Below are 17,402 nucleotides of genomic sequence, written 5' to 3'. Positions count from 1 at the left end.
AAGTCTAAGTGAAATTCATGCTTGCGGAGATTTTTGTACACTCTTTATATCTTATTTCCATTTTGTTCTAGGACAAAGTGGGAGCAACTTAAAGTACTCACACTTGTTATTTCAAACTCTCACTTTTCCAGTTGAATTCCTAGTATTTCTCAGATCTTGTGGAAATGCATATTTCAGCTCCATTTGCAAAAAATAAAAAATAAATTGAAAGCATAAACTGAGAATGTTTGATGAATTTAGAGAAAAAATATGTAAGAAGAGTGGTGTTTTTAAAGCAAATGTGTGGTTTTTAAAACTTGTGCTGCTTAATGCTAGCAATAATTTGATTTCCATATTTGGGACATTTTCCAGGTTGCCAAATTGCTTTTACTACTTCAGTGTCTTTCAGGTCTTGTAATGTAGCCAGTGTTACATATAGCAAAGCAGGTATTCTATGAAAAATTTCTAGTTGCAAATAAGATTGAAGTCGCCAAGCTTTTTGCACTAGTCAGCTTTTATTTTGAGAGGATAAAAATGAAGTGAGATATTCAAAAGCTACAAAAGTGAGGTAGACATGGTACAAGCATATGTGTTCAGAAGAAAAGTGGGGAAATGTGACACAGAGTAGTTTTACAGAAAGGAAGGAGAAATCTGAGATGGGAGTAGCTGAGTAATTGGTAAGGCTGCTGGATGGAAAAGTGTGCTGGTTTTGGCTGGAACAGAGTTAATTTTCACTAGTATGGGACTGGGTTTTGGATTTGTACAGGAAGCAGTGTTAGTAATACAAGGATGCGTTGACTAACAGCCCTTATAATCAAGGCCTTCTCTGCTGCTCACACTTCCCCACCAGCAGGGAGGTTGGGGCTGCATAGTGGGTTGAACCCCAGTGACCAAAGGGACATCTCACACATATTGCATCGTGCTCAGCACTAAAGGTTGGCTGGAGGACCACTGGCTGGTTGGATGGTGGTGAGCAATTGCTTTAATTTGCATCACTTGCCTTTACTGGGTTTTATTTCTTTGTGTTATTTTTCTTTTCATCACAATGAAAACCCATGAGTGTTCTCAGCCCATGAGTTTGCTCACATTTACCCTTAAAGCTTCCATTGACCTCCCAGCTACCCATCCTGCTGGGGGTCAAGCAAGCTGCTGAATGTATGGTGCTTAGATGGCAACTGGGATTAGACCACAACAGAAAGGGATTGCTGTTCACATGCAGAAACAAGATGAAAATAAGCACAGCTCACTTCCAGGAAGATAGTGAGAAGATACTTTTTTTTTCCCCCAGACTTTTAAGTTTACACTTTGATGCTCAGATGCTTTTGGGGCCTGTTTATCTTTCAAGTGTCAATTGTTTTCACTCTTCCCCCAGAGTAAGTTCCCCTATCCCTGTTGTAAGTTTACTTAAGTTTAAGCCAGTCTCAGATTTTATGGAGATCTGACTGCACAGCTTTGGTGGTGTTGGCATATTGGCTTGACATATTGGTTTGCTGTGCTTGGAGTCTGGCAGTGGGGTAAAATCAAACTAAGGAACTGTAACAGAACTATCAGTAGCAAGTAAAAATCAAAGAGCCATGTTTTAGGGTTTGCGGAATTGTATCTAAGTGTCTTGTTGAAATTACAAGCAAGGCAGCAAACCTGAGAAGTGGAGAAAGATTAATAATAGACAATTTGAAGGCAAAATTGCTTCTTCAGGATTCTGTTGCTTTCTATATAAAGGATGATTGGTTTTCATATAAAACAATTCCTTTCCAATGGGCAATGGTGACCTAATCCCTAACAAAATGCTAAATTTATGTATTATTGTATGTATCTGTTAGTTAAAATGTTTCTGCAGGCAAAATTATGCATGTGCCCTTGTTTGATCCAACTCAAAACCTCTGATGAGCTCTTTTAGAGCTATACTGCTCTGTAAAATAATTATTTCCACTGAAAATGCAAAAGAAGTTATCTCCCTTGGCTCCTCAGCTATGTTAGTTTTGCAAGGTTAGTAGAAATTTTAATAAGTAGTAGTGCCTTTATTTTTGTGACCAAGTCAGCAGATCTTATCCTGACTATCTACAGGGAGTAGATCTGATGAGTAAGAAGGTGCTTTTTTTATATAGTTACTTTTCAGAGGATCACAATATGAAAATGATTGTGACATAACTGGGTCATGTCTGAAATTTTTCTATAAGCTGCATAAAATGAGAAGTTGAGGTAGCTGCTTTTGTCAGAAGGTATATTCTTCGAGCTGTACTGAATCACACAGCTCTGAGATTTACATATTGTACTGTTGTTACTGCAAACCAGCCATAAATCTGTAACCAATTACTAGCCCTTCAGTATCTTAAATCTTCTGCATTTAAATAATAACAAAGTAAGATTTTTTTTATAGGTATATATATACACACACACATAAATGTCACATACAGTATTTCTTCTGTCATTGCCTTTATTTTACATGTTAAACTGGGGGCATACTGTAATACAAATTATATCATGTCTCAGGGTTTGGCTGCTATGAGTATTGGAGAGGAAATAGAGAAAACAGTAAAACAAGTTTCAGGAATAGTAAAACTGAACTTCAGTTTCCTGTAGTTCCAGCATGTAATAAAACATATATAGATTTTGATGCATAGTTTAACTTTTGGTTGGTAACAGAAGTGAAATGACTTGGAGATCATACAGATTACTAGCTAGACTGGGAAATTATAATAAAACATTATTAAGCTTTCAGGTTTTACTGATGCTGTTTCTATATTGCTGGGTATACTGGCCATGTCTTTGTCAAATCTTGTCCTATCCCAAATAATGAAAAAAATAATAATTCTGGATATAAAAAAGATTAAGTAAAGAGCATCTAAACTCTGGACGTTTGCTTTAGTTTGAGCTATTTGATATTTTCTTGCAAATGTTCTGATTTAGCTTAATAGTTACTGGATATAGTTTAGGACTGGGGCAGCTAATCATACGGGATGTAGAAGGGTTAATCCAAAGGTCACTTATACTCTGCAAAACCTGATCCATTATAATTAAAAGAAATGTTAAATCACATACAGATTGTGTGTACCTTACATGCCTGACTCACTGGCACACACACCAGGGGCAGATACAGCATGCTGCTTATTTGTATGACTCATTTACCTGAGTAACAATTTAGTTTCATTCAGGTCCTTCAAATATGAGGTGGCTGTCTAAAATGGCACTTGGATTGTTCTCTTTATGAACAATAATCAGAATAGCTTTCATTGTGTTGAAAACTTCCATTTATGTTTATTTCTCTTCCCTTGTGTTGTAAGTCAACAACCCAGAGAGACCAAGAAGACAGACATATCCAGAGAGGTGTAAAGAAGCATTTTGAAGGGTAGAGACCAAGAATCTCTTAAAACAGATCAGTCACTGATAAAAAAAAATTTCATTCTTTCTTGGCAGGTGATATACTTTGAGAGATGTTTTTAATTCTCTTGCTATGTTTTCCATCATCCCTACTGGACATTTCTGCCCCACTGGTTAAGTCAAATAACAAATCAAATGTTTATATGGCCACACTCTAACTGACGAGTAATATTTCCAACTGTGATGATAGGGTAGAAAAAATTTTTTTTTACCTTTTCTTTCAGTGCAAATACTAAGTGATTGTCTTACAAAATAAAACTTTGGACTCAAGTGTCAGTTGTGTAGAAAATTTATTTTGTTTCCCTGGGTGGTTTTTTTTGTTTTTTTGTTTGGGTTTTTTGTGGGGGTGTTTGTTTGTTTGTTTAAATTCTGAAGTCTAGAATTTAAAAAATTTAAAATCCAAACAGATATACTTATCATAAACACTATTCAGTGGTGGTCTTTTCCATGTTGCTTTAGGCCCTTTTCATATTGTATAATAAAAACAAGATATGGTGGATTTTTTCCCTCAAGAAGTGCACATTTGTAATGAAACATCTTTCTAGCTAGGCCTGTGGATGCACCCAAATGGTGCATACACATATGGGGACAAAATTTCAGCTCAGCTGAAATAAAATTTCAATTAATGAAATTTTAATTCAAGGATGAATTCAAAATTCATTTAACAAACATCTTCAATTCCTTTGCGGTTTGTGAGTACTTTATGTTTTTCTAACTAACTAGCTTTTATACTACTCAAAAGAAACATTTATCATTAAATACTGCAAGCTCTATCAAACTTTTTTTTTTTTTTCCCCCCCAAAAAACTCAGTTAAGATGACTGGAATTGTTATCATTTAACTGGAGAGAGTAACCTGTTTCAGCAACATGGGTTTTGTTGCTAATATTTTCCCACTGCTGCAATGTGTGAAGGCTGGAAAGTTCAAATATTTCCCTTGGGGCAGACACTGTCTGGATAAATTAAGATGAAATAACACTTGAATATACTGGGCTATCCAAGGTGCAGCACAAATTATCTCTGTGAAGGAAGAAGAAATTATTAACATTTTAAACATATCTCCTATGAAAAAAACAGTTTTAGTTTTCCCTGATTTATCTAATTAATTATTTTAAATATATGACTTTATGGCATAAAGGTATTTGTGTATTTCTGTAAACTCGTGTTTTGAAATCATTAATCAAAAGCATGCAAAATAGATGGTATTTTTAGCAGTGCAGAAAGAATTTTTTCAAATGTAGATTCACCCTGTAAAATCCTCTGCTTATTATTGGAAAATGTATGTTTTGATGAAGCCATGAAACACTTTTTGATTATTTTCCTTAATCAGTGACTCGGACAAGAATTTCGTGCTCCACTAAGTCTGATTTTGTACACTGAATATTGGCTTAAAATGAAATTTAAAGAACAGCTTTGTTCCTGTTCATTTTGTTTCTTGATTGTAGCTGTTCTTTGTAAAGTACCAGTAAGAGCTTCTTATTTTCATAAGGAACAGCATATTGCATCTTTCACAGTGAGAATTTCTTCCCACATATTTGTCATATTTGAGCTGCATAAATGTTAGCAAGGGAAGAAAAAAAAAACAACACACCAAAAAAACCCCGTTCTTAAATGGCATGGGTAGGTTTGGAAACTTGCAAGACAAACTGAGATTGAGGGATTCTTCCTTCTCTTCTACTTTATGCAAAGCTGCTTCTGGCTACATCTGAATGCCTGGAAAACTTCTCTTCCATCCAAGAGACCAGATGTGTCTCCAACATACACTGTGCTAGGCTTGCAGCATCAGTGAAAATCACTCTATGTTGTCTTGAGTCCTGTTTGAAGCTTGAGTACTCTATAATCTTCAGATACTCAGAATTTCTTGGTGTCCCCATACCTGATATGCCCTTTTGTTACGCAGGTATTCTGTAGTTAACATTTGCACACAAAAAGCAAGGAAGAAATAGATGTTAGTTTTTTCAGCACATGTAAGTTCAGACGTGTTAGAACAAGTGGTCAGTGCTCAAGAGGACTTTATGGGAAAGGGAAGCTCCCTGGAGATGCATCATTACCTACATGGTGCCTGCCTGTGAATGTCCTTTGTGTGGGTCAGGGCAGCATTAGGGAAATATATAAAAGTTGGAAAGAATTTTAATTTTTCAAGTAAATAAGCTCAACCTGATCTTTATACCCTGAAAAATAGCTCTCTTTGAAGCAGTGTATAATGTGTAGAAGTGTGAGACTTTGGTATGAGCACAATCTGATGTCTGTGGCGGAATCAATTTGTCACCAGGAGCTGAGAGACACTCTGGGATAAGTAGCAAGAGGGATATACTAAAAATATTTCCTTCAACCTGTGCTTTGTCTCTGAGGCCTCCCCCACACCATCATTTTGTGCTGGCAACAAGTGTTCATAGAGTTTCTTGATGAACCACATGGATTTATCAGTCTGGATTAGTTTTAACACAGATCATCTCCCTAGCCATTTGCAATGCACAACCACACAAATCATAGAACAGTTTGTGTTGGGAGGGACCTCAAAAACCATCAAGATCCAGCTCCCCATCCACTAGAGCAAGTTGTTCAAAGCCCTATCCAACCCAGCCTTGAACACCGCCAAGGATGAGGCATCCACAGCTTCTCTAGGCAGCCTGTTCCACTGCCTCACCAGCCTCACAGTGAAGAATTTCTTTCTAATGTCTAATCTAAACCTCTCTTCCAGTTAAAAGCCATTCACCCTTGTCCTATCACTACATGCCCTTCTCGAAAGTCCTTCTCCAGCTCTCTTGTAGGCCCCCTTTAGGAACTGGTAGGCTTTTGTAGGGTCTCCTTGGAACTTTCTCTTCCACAAGGTGAACAACCTCAACTCTCTCAGCCTGTCTGCACAGGAGGGGTGCTCCAATCCTCTGGTCATCCTTATGTCTGTGTCCATCTGTCTGCGCCAACACAAGGTGATCACAAGGCCTGTGCAGAAATGGGAAGCTGAGAGACCGATGGTGCCTGTCTTTTTTTAGCATTGATGCTATTTTAACCTGCAAGTATCCTTTCAGTTTTTAAAATGTGATGCAGTGAATTATTAGGCCTTATTTAATTGAAAAAATTAATAGAAGACAGCTAAATTGGTTCTGATGCTGCTGTCAGGTTCCAATGCTTTACAGTGCTCTAACTGAAGTCAAGCTAAGTAGCATACTTTCCTGATTTAGTTAGGGAGTTGAAGTGGAACCTAGGAGAAGGATCCTGGTGACAACTGTTAGCTATCCATACCCTAGGTTCCTGTATTAGATATTCCCCAGCTTCCCAGCATCATCTTCAGTAAAGTCTGCTTAGCTTCTTTCAGCATTGAATGCAATACTGGAGGTAAGCTTGATACAATTTTTCAACAAGTTTAAACTTTTATTGTAGTGGAAGAATTTTTTGTGATATATAAAATTTAAACTGGAGTGAAAACATGCCTGATACAGATTAAGGTAGGCTCCACAAAGATTTAGTCAGTGATATATGCAGTGCTTTAAATTTACATTCAGTATTCCCAAAAAAAAGGGTAAATATACAGAGAAATCTGTACAGTCACAGGACAAAGTTGTGTTTCTAGTTCTTGTGCAACTACAATGTAAGGACTTCATCAATAGCATTTTAGCATGTGCAAGGATTTATGGATAAGCTTAGTAACAATTATATTAGTTTAAATCGCTTCACTTGCTCCAATTCAGTACTACTGCACTTTTTTTCTGGCCAAGTTGTGTTTGAATCTTTGATAATTTGCTCATTCTTAGCTTAAGCACACCCACTTTCATGCTTGTTCATTTACATTTAACTCTCATTATCTGATCACTCCATCTTCCCAGATTTTTTAATAAAGGTTATTTATATGTGACAAAATTCAAGCTTAAACTTTTAGAAAACATTTTTACAAGAGCAAGTGGTATCTCAACCACTATAAACCCACTTCCAATATTTTTACATCAAAATCTGAATTTAGAAGATGCACAATAATTAGCTGGAATGCATTGGGACTGCAATAGGAAGAGTTTGGCCTATTCATGAGATAGGTCAAAAGAAGAATGGTGGGTGTCTTTTACACAGAGGATCTTGGCAAGTTCATTTCTTACATTTTTCCCAATATTAGCCTTTAGAATTTAAATGTTTTCTTCTGGTTTTTAGTTGTGTGTATGTGTTGTTTATATTTCCCCTAATTTGGAAGGAATTCAGTTGCCTTGTCTGTGTTTTGTTTTAGTTTTAATTTCTGCCTATAAAATTCACAATTTCACATTTACTTTTGTCTTTTTAGCAACTCACTTGACAGTGCTAGCCATTGGCCTAAATGTACTTATGGAGGGGTATGTGAGGAAGGAGATGTGCCTAAAGAATTGTGGGGTGCAGAGGTTTTTCTTTGAAATCTTTTTGCATTTTCACTTCTTTAAAAGCTCTTTTCCCCTCAACTTTAACAAAGCATTCTCTTTTAAAATTCATTCTATTATAGGAATTATTTAAAATGTAATTTGAAAATTAAAGAAAACCTTTTACTTTAATTCTTCTTATTTTTACAAAAAATTAAAAAGGAGATGTTTTGTTTAGTTTTTGTAGGTAGCAGTACGTCACCAAGAAAGCAAAGTAACATTACTTTGAATTCTTTTATCCTTAAGCAGAAGATGCATTTTCAGTTAGGCCAAGTATAAATTACTTTCTCAGTTATTCAGGTTAAATGCAATCCATATAGAACAAAAATCTTACCCAGTTCTTTGTCTAACCATCCACGGAATCTGTGAAGAAGAAAGTGCATGTGGCTCACATTTCTAATGTAAGCAAAGAACACTTGGAATTACTTTCTTTTATTTATTAAAGTGTATCAAAAATAATTAAAAAAACCTTTTCCCAGTCCCTTTAAAGTTTCTTGGGCTTGGGTCATCATTAGATTTCTACTGGAGATGACTTTGGCTTCTTTATTTTTCCTATCCTACAGATATTTTCCCACTCAAACCAGTTTGGTTTTTTACTTTTTAGTCCAAATATTTGCTTCTAAGCCTTTTCCTAGCCTTCTTATTTTCAGCATCTGTTTTTCTTCCTTTTCCTGTTACCTTTCAATTTCTTGGAGTAGAGCTCTTTAAACATTAACAGTTTCAGAAAGTTTCCAGTCTGCCATTACAAGTAAACTCTTCAAGGAACCCCTCATCTAGAAGTGTCTTAATAGGATATTGCTATTTCATCAGAAGATTTAAGTATTTTTTCCCTAATTATGTGTCAATTTAAATTGTAAAGCTCTTGTAAAAATCCTTGTATTTGGTGGTCGTTTCCTTAAATGCATTCCAGTGAGAAATGCAAGGACTGTGAGTGTCAGCAAGATATGCCTTCAAACTGTTTAGGTTTGATTGCATTGCATTATAGAATGCTTCATTACTGGTTTAACCTCTCAGAGGTTTTCAGCTGCTGTTTTATTTAGCTATACCGACTACACTGCCTACAGCAACTCCAGGCAGTGATTCCCCCAGTGACATGCATGAGCTGCCCTGCTCTACTGCAAAAATACATTATGGCTGAATTTGCCCTCAGAGTTTGGAAAGATCTAAAGTCTTTGGAGACTAAAAATGTGGTTTTTTCTTTGTTTTAGCTGGCAGTATGAGCCTCTGGCATTTCAAAGTGCAAGTCATTAGCGTCCACAAGGGTGATGTTAATATGTCTGTGTTTCAATCTCAGGACATTTTCCAGTTGCTTCTGCCACAACAATCTCTGCCATCTCAGTGCTTTTTAAGCCCCTTATGAATTCAAGTAAGCTTTGCAATGCCAGTAAGAATCACTGTAGGCTTTGGCTGAAACCAGTTGCTACCTGATTTATTCTTTTTGCGATAGTTGGCAACAGTGATGTTGAAGGTCTTTCAGAGCTGTTTAACTTGGGGGAAATGAAGAGAAAGAGGAATGTTAATGTTTAGAAACGTTAAACACAATCAAAATAAAAGCTAAAGGAATTTGGACATCTTTTTTTTTTTTTTAAGTATTTGTATTTTTTAAATTTAGGATCTATGATTTAGAATAACAATAATAGTCAGTTGCACATACAGAATCCCAGCAACAGTGATAATAATGGCATCCAGAAATAAAGGCAAACTAAATGATCAATTGAAGTAGTCAAGAGCATAGCCTGAGGGACCAGATGACAGTCCTCATGGATGAGAAGGGTGGAATCTGTCAACAAAGTTAATGCCTTCTGGGAAATGCAATAAGGGAACACAGAGATCAAGGGCTGACCCTTCAACGCACTGTGTAAGTGCCGAGTGTGGATGTACAGCGTGTTTGGTCAATTGCTGCTCGATTTCACTGGGAGAAATGTCAGAAATATTCCTCCTTCCCTTTTAGACTGCTTTACTGTATTCCCTCCAGTTCCCAGCTCAGGCGTAATCCCAGCTCCCACAACTAAGAAGAATGTAATCTAATCAGAGGGATAGGGCAGAAGAAGAGTGGTCTGAATGTGAAGACAACCAAGCGAAGCTAAAAACACAAATGTTTTGGCAAGCCTTGACATTTTTAGGCATTTCATTTGGTCTTGGGGAAAATGAGGTAGTGTGATGCCAAGCCAACACAGCCTGGGGTCAGATCTCAAGGTTTCACCGCCCACATGGCCTGTCCCCACTATGTAAACATAAAAAAGGACTGGGGACAAAGAGATACAGTTTCTCCCTTAGCTTTCTTCTGATTCTTTATTCATTCACCCCTTGTTTACATGAAGAAATCTGTCAGGGATTAGTCTCTCATCTGCAAGCTGAGTGTGTGTCTGGCACAGGTGGGCTCCTGCCCATTCCTGCCACCTGCACAGAACACAGGTCTGTTAGACAAGAGTGGGAAGGGGCATCTGTATACCTTTGCCTATCCACACGTGTTTGCCATCTTGTACCCAGCCAGGGGAGGGTTTAGTGTGAGAGCTTGAACAGAAGGGGTAATCCTGCATCACATTATAAGTGCTGCTTCCCAGCAGATTTGGTGCTTTATGGGACAGAATTTCTGGCTCATGAAATACATGAAGAGTCCCGAAAGAGTTGTGGTTTGGACAAAGCTGAGCCACATCTTCTGAGATGTAGGTAGAGAGATGATGGTGTATAAGTAAAAAATATCTCTTCAGTTCACCAAATTATTTTGACATTAATTATCACATTTATTGATAAATATAAGGCTATTCATATTTTTCTAAACTCAGATTTCTTGAAAATGTCACAACTCCATATTCTGGTTCTGAGTAACACCCTTTCCTTTGATTAATAACTTTTATTCATAATATTGGATATGTGTATATTCATTCCGGCCATTTCCTTGGGTTCATGTGTTATAGTAGCAAGTAGCTCTGGTCCAGATAAGACCTTACTGAAACTCATGTGTTACTCCTAATGTTGGTAATAATTTATGTTGTATGTTTGCCTAACCTGCTTATACATTGGCCTACAAAGAACCAAAAACTTCAAAATAAATTTCAATTTTGATCAAATTGTAGCCATTCTGTGAAGAAGTAGAAGTGGTAAGGATGGATGGTGAAAACATTAGAAAGCAGAACTCAGGTGTTGGCTAATTCACAGAAATTCAAATATCAACATCTGAGGAGATGGATGGTCTTTTTTGTATGGAAGGAGGTTGAGATACCTTATGGGAACTGCAGTGTGGGAACTGACAGTGGTCAAATAAGAGACTTTTAGGCTTCAGGCACCAGCTTGAGCCTGTGGGAAAGTCGACTACACAACTTACTCACTCTAGCCTGGGAAATCATAAGGAGGAATCCAAATGGTCCTTAGCGAAGGAAAACAGCCTTTGCAGGTGATGTTTTTCTCCTTGTTGTTTTCTTGCAAGAAGCAGTCAAGGGGTGTTGTTCCTAACTGTCCAATGGTGGTGATGTGTTGGTTTGATGACAAATGAAAGCTTTACCTTTTTCGACTTTCTTGGAATTATCTATAGAACATCTGGAAGAATAAAAAGGTCTCTCTCTTTGCAACTAAGCTGAGAGTCTGTGTCATCACTATCACCGTTCCTAATACAGTGCAACGCTGCAGCAGCAGGAATAAAAATTCAGAGTTTTGTGACTGAAGCTGAAAAGTTAATGGATTGCAGTGCTAAGAACAGACTTGGTTTGACTTCTACTTTTGTGTTTCAGAGTACATCTTGCCTGTTTTTATTTAGTTTGGATATGATGGGAATGAGTTATGCTCATGCTCTGAAAACTATGTTGAGATGCTCCTTTAAAAGTGTGAATTTGACAGGATTCACAAACAAGTACCAGAATTAAAAACTAGTAAGCAGTGTCTTGTATTTCTCCTCACCTGAAAGTTGTGTATCAGAAGCAAATATACACTTAGGAAGCTTTGTACATGTTTTACTGGCAAGAAGAGGCAAGGATGACTGGGGGCCTGTGTTCATGTAACATGTCTGTATACCATAGGTTTTCACTGCATCTTCACAGAATCACAGAATCATTAGGTTGGAAGAGACCTCCAAGATCATCGAATCCAACCCACCCCTAACACCTCAACTAAACCATGGCACCAAGTGCCACATCCAGTCTGTTTTTAAATGCATCCAGGGATGTGACTCCACCACCTCTCCAGGCAGATCATTCCAGTACTTTATCACTCTTAATGTAAAAAACTTTTTCCTAATATCCAACCTACATTTCCCTTGGTGCAGCTTGAGACTGTGTCCTCTCGTTCTGTCAGTTGCTGCCTGGAGAAAGAGACCAACCCCCACATGACTACAGCCACCTTTCAGGAAGTTGTAGAGAGTGATACGGTCACCTCTGAGTCTCCTTTTCTCCAGCCTGAACAATCCCAGCTCCCCCAGCTCTTCCTCACAGGGCTTGTGATCCAAGCCCCTCACCAGCCTCGTTGCCTCCTCTGGATGTGCTCAAGCATCTCAATGTCCTTCCTGAACTGAGGGGCCAGAACTGGACACAACTCAAGGTGTGACCTCACCAGTGCCGAGTACAGGGGGAGAATGACCCCCTTGGTCCTGCTGGCCACACTATTCCTGATCCAGGCCAGGGGCCATTGGCATTCTTGGCCCCCAGGGCACACGGCTGGCTCATGTCCAGCAGGCTGTCACCAGCACCCCCAGGTCCCTTTCCGCCTGGGCACTGTCCAGCCACACCATCCCCAGCCTGTAACATTGCAGGGGGTTAATGTGGTTATACAGGATTTGACACTTGGACTTATTAAAGGCATCTTAGCAGAAGTTGAATGATCTGATGTATTTTCAATGTAATTTATTATTGGTTATTTGAAAAAAAAATTATGAATAATGGTCAAGTTTATTTATATTGTTCCAAAAATAGCATTCCATTTTATACAAATTCAACATACATTTTTTGAGACTAATTATCTAGGAATAATCATTATTTCTTTTATAGAAATTCAACAGAAATTGTCTGAGAATAATAGATACAACAGGTTCTGTTTTGCATATCTATCATTCTTCCAGTTGGATGCTCTAAAAGCATCTAACAAACAATAATAAATTTAGCTTTACAACACCCTGCTGGTGTGAATGAATATTATGAACCTTTTTTAAAGTAGGAAAACTGAGGCATAGGGATATTAATTGCCTCAAGGCATTGCCACTGACATTACTTTGGGATGCTTCCATTCCCTCTCAGTGAAAGAAAATGACACTACATTGTCAAACAACACATTATCAAATTGGTGAAAGCGTGAGGAAAAAGTTTTGTGATGTTGTCATCACTTCTGCACTATTTGTCCTTAGCAAATGAGCGGTAGTCTAGAAGGATGTTCATGATTGTAAAGAAAATCAGAATATCTGGAAAGAAAGGGCTGTTCTGAACATTATCAGATCTTTTGCATAATGTAATGCATTAAATACTGTGACACTTACAACTTGTAATAATGTACAATTGTATGTGAACATGACTTTTTTAGAGGACTTTCTACAATAAATTATTAATATTTTATGTTTTGATGATAAATCCATTCCAGATTTTCTAGACATGCATTTAAATATATTTATTTTCAATGGGCAGAGAAATATTTTAAAATGTCAATATCCTTATGTCTCTGATGTGGTAATACAAACAGAAAGGTATAGAAAAATTATTTTCATTGCTGCAGATATTCAGTTTTGCTTGTGCAATAAGAAAAGTCATAAAAAGACAAGGAAGCCATGAAATGTTAAAAAATCTTGCAGTTTTGATGAGTAATATGCAATTAGCACCACACACTGGGCTCCAATATGACAGTAGCCTATAGGTGCATCCAATATTTGATCTACACTCTGCTCCACACATCCAAGCTAATCAAAACTGCTAGGTCTTTACAATAAAGTAAAGTTTCTTTGGTTTTAAATGGGATTGGTATATTTATAACCTAATGATACTAGCTGTCTTGATTTTTTTGGCTTCTGTTTCAATTAGCTATGGAAGTCTTGATGGTGCTTATTGACAGTACCACAAAGCTGCTGCAATTTGTGTACCAGAAGATCCGATATGAAGGTGTAAGAATGGATATCAAAACCAGTCATGACTGAAGGCAACTCTTAGTGAAAGTATCTGTGGCATAGTTACATACAAGTGAAAATTTTCACCTTGTTTATAAAAGGAACCCTGCCTTATGTCCATATTTTAGAAAAATTCAGGTTTTATCACTTAGTGTTTATAGACTTGCATCTTTAGAATTCTGCTTGTGCTCCTTCTTTGCAGAAAATAACAAAGGGAAATTACATGTATTAGTTATTTATTAATTATTTCAAACTTGAGAAACTGTTCATTGCGAATATATCATTCTTGGTGCTTATTTCATCATTTAGTAATTCGTGTTGTTTTATAATTTCCAATAACATTATATGGTTAATCCTTATTTCAGATGCTTCACAATTTTTTTCTAAGTTAGTTAAATAAATTACTTGGCTGTAGAATGATAACATCGAACTGCAAATATAAAACAGCTAATATCAAATGCCATATAGGTACTTCCAAATATAACTATCTTGGAAATTCTGATTTCCAAGGAAACGGTGAACTTACAGTTAATTTTGCAGGTCTTACTGCAGATGTAAGTTAGAATGCTCAACTTGAAACCACGCATTTACTTTTGAGTTAAGCTTTACTGTCTCAAGGGATTAACAGAATTAAGTAAGTAAATGAGTTAAAGAAGACATAAAGCAGAGGTCTGTGCACAACTAATTCTGATTTATTTGAATCTTTTCTCTATCAGTGTTCCTAAACGTAGCTCTGTGTGAGTGTAATTAGTTGCTCTGTCAGCCTTTTGGGGTAGGAAATCTTGCTAGATTAAATATTAGATCTCTAAGGACTATTTTATTGGGGACCGTGCTGTAATGCTATTGGGGATTGCCAAACAGGTTTTGCCCATGAAACACTGATATCAGTTCTAGTGAATCCTGCTTCAGAACTTCAAGATGTGGAATAACGGCTGACTCATATTGCTTCACAGAGAGACTGCCACAGTTCCTGAAAAATCAGAGTGTCTTTTTTTACCCTTGTTCCTCTGATTGGAGAATATAAAAATTTTATTATTTTTCCTACTTAACCAGAAAACTCCTTGTGGGTTTTTTCCCTTTATCTTCCTAAGTAAGCTACTGGTGAGTATCCTCCATTCTGGCTGGACAGGACTCATTTCCACTTGGGTTGTTGGTCTAAAAAGAGGAAGGCATTAAAGTAAAAGCTGAGCAGCAGAGTTTGAGCCCTGTAGTAAGGTGTAATCATACTACCTGGTGGTTCTATGGAAATCATTAAACAAGTGAAAACAAGACATTTTTGTGTACCAGAGATGTAGAATTACAGTATTTATAGCTTGAATATAAGTTTGTTGCTCAGTTGTTAGTTGTCAGCCTTACCTGCACTGGAAGTCTGCTTAGATCTTTACTTAGTCCCTGAAGAGCAAGGTGACTGAGGATCCCTCTTCCATTTTTTTTATTTTTTTTTTATTTAATGCCATTAACATCACTGGTTGTAAAGTTCTACAGGCCTTTGAAAATTCTCCCCATGGTCCATTAGTAAAAGCTTATTAATATATTTACTTGTATAGCACCTTGATCTGAATTCACTTCTCAGACACTGGCCTAAATTGTACCTTTGAGCATACCAGTGATAAAAACAGAGTTAGAGCTCCATGCAGCCCATGGTAACATAAGCAGAGGACCTTCTAGATCTTCACACCAAACATGGACATACATACCACATCATATAGCCTTTTTCTTGACCTTGACAAAAATCATTGTCTGAGGAGCAGCCTTTTGCTTTCACTGCTTGGATGAGAAGCTGCCTTCCAGAAGTTCCACAGGAGCTTCCTGTAGCAGCTCTTTATCCTCCATACAGACAGGATGTCATGGTGAATATACAGAAATTCTTATCTCTTATATTTCTTAAAAGAAAATTTTATCTGTAATCAGTGACAACGCATCACTCTCTTCTCATATTTTCCCATTGTAGAGCATCTTCTTGCGGAACCATTTGGTTTGAGGAATTCTTTCCCGAACTAAGTGATGTGAAAGTTTCTCACTAATGTGTCACCTAAAGGGTCTTTCCAGCTGTGTTGTACACTGACATTAGCAGATCTTCAAAAAGTCTCATCTGGTACCGGTTTGGTATCATTTGCCTTTCTCACGCTGTCAGCTGTCAGTTGCCATCTGTAACTCCTTCTGTCATCATTCATTACACTAGAATCTTGCTCTTTACCCAGCTGATGGATTCCCACCTTGCAACATAGATTTTGTTATTAGTCTCCAAATGCACCATGTTGTGAAGTATGATAAACCATATCTTCACAAGTTTATTATTCCAGCCATCAAGTGTTTCTTTGAGAAAAGCTGCCTCTCTGTGTACTGCTCTACCTCTTAGCTGAGAAGTGTCAGCTCACCCCGTGAGCACACTGGTCTTTTTCTGTAAAGGTCACAGAGCTCTTGAAAAAGTTTGTTTTAAAATTATCCAGGAAAAGTCCCACTAATAAATCTCTCAAACTTGAAGTGCTTATTTTCAACATTATTTGCTGTTATATCCTCTTAGATCAGTTCCTTACATACCAGGTTTTCCTTTATTAATTTCATCTTCAATTTTCACAAGTAGGAATTTGTCAAATTTTTCACTGGAAAGCTGGCAGACATTTTGCTCATTTCTTATAACTGGGAACCATTATTTACTTGAAGAAAAGAACAAGCTTAGGCAAATGTGAATTAGTTGTGAAAAATTCTTTTTTTCCTTGTTATTTTCCATTCTATTTATTGAGGAATTTCCATTAGTTTCCAGACTTTCTTTCTGATCTGATCAAAATTATTCCTTGTATGCTAGCATATTATTTATGTCTGATTAACAGGTTTTATCTCCTTCTCACCCTGTACAATTTTCTTTCTGACTTTAAAGACTGTTGTTTTCAGTTCCAATTTAGAAAAGATGTTCAAGGACTTCAGTAGGGGAAGTTTGAATTGAATGACTGTATAATCCCAAAGTGAGAAACAAACAGTTGAATGATGGATTGATGGATTTTCTTGTTTTGGTTGCCAATTGGAAATTTTTAGCTCAGGAAGAACAGAAGTTTAGCTGATAGAACCTAATACAAATTTTGTACTTATTGCCTTTCCCTATTTCTATGCCTTTTACATGAGTTCTAAGAAAGGATTCACAAGGAAGCCCAACTGGCAGTCACTTCCCTATACATTTTATCACATATCCCAATAGAGTGACATTTTTAGCCTGCTTTTCCAAGTTGTTACATTAACAAATTTGCACTGATTTCTTTATCCTGTCATCTAAAGACCACCTTGTAGTAAGACAGTGAACTTTTACAGCATTCCATAGTTGATGCACTGTCTAATGTCACAAATGTCTGCTCAAATTACTTCACGAAGACTTGAGAAGAGTCTACATTGTGCCTTCCATTTGAGCTTGATTTGACAGAATCAGTCCCTGCGCTAGCTCATGGCACTTATCAGTTAGTCAGCCTTCCTCAGGGAAGAGAATTTAGAGTGCACCATATTCAGTTTTCAGATCAAGCCCTGTCCCCTTAGGAAGGTCTGTACTGCATTATTAAACAAGGTGCCATCAGCCGTAGCACCATGCTTAAACATTCACTCAAATAAA

Source organism: Poecile atricapillus, chromosome 3 (assembly GCF_030490865.1).
Source record: "Poecile atricapillus isolate bPoeAtr1 chromosome 3, bPoeAtr1.hap1, whole genome shotgun sequence".
Classification (NCBI taxonomy): domain Eukaryota; kingdom Metazoa; phylum Chordata; class Aves; order Passeriformes; family Paridae; genus Poecile; species Poecile atricapillus.
The sequence above is the reverse complement of the archived record's forward strand: the minus strand, read 5'-3'. Positions refer to the sequence as shown.